The sequence below is a fragment of the Brassica oleracea genome, chromosome C8 (assembly GCF_000695525.1).
Source record: "Brassica oleracea var. oleracea cultivar TO1000 chromosome C8, BOL, whole genome shotgun sequence".
NCBI classification, from domain to species: Eukaryota; Viridiplantae; Streptophyta; class Magnoliopsida; order Brassicales; family Brassicaceae; genus Brassica; species Brassica oleracea.
This window is the reverse complement of record NC_027755.1, coordinates 20,296,770-20,297,086: the sequence shown is the minus strand read 5'-3', so window position 1 is coordinate 20,297,086 and position 317 is coordinate 20,296,770.

The following is a 317-nucleotide window of genomic DNA, read 5'->3' as shown; positions in this document are numbered from 1 at the left end:
GTCGAATGTCTAAAGAAAGAATTCGAAATGAAAGACTTAGGAAAAACTAAGTTCTGTTTGAGACTGCAATTTGAGTATATGGATAATGGAATCCTTGTACATCAAAAGACATATACAGAAAAGATACTCAAGCAGTTTAATATGGACAAGGCTCATTCCTTGTCGAGTCCTATGGTCGTAAGGTCCTTAGACCTTGAGAAAGATCCATTCGGACCAAGGAAGCCGGACGAGGACATGCTCGGGCCGGAAATACTTTACCTAAGTGCCATTGGAGCCTTAATGTGTTTGGCTAGCCATACTAGACCGGACATCAGTTA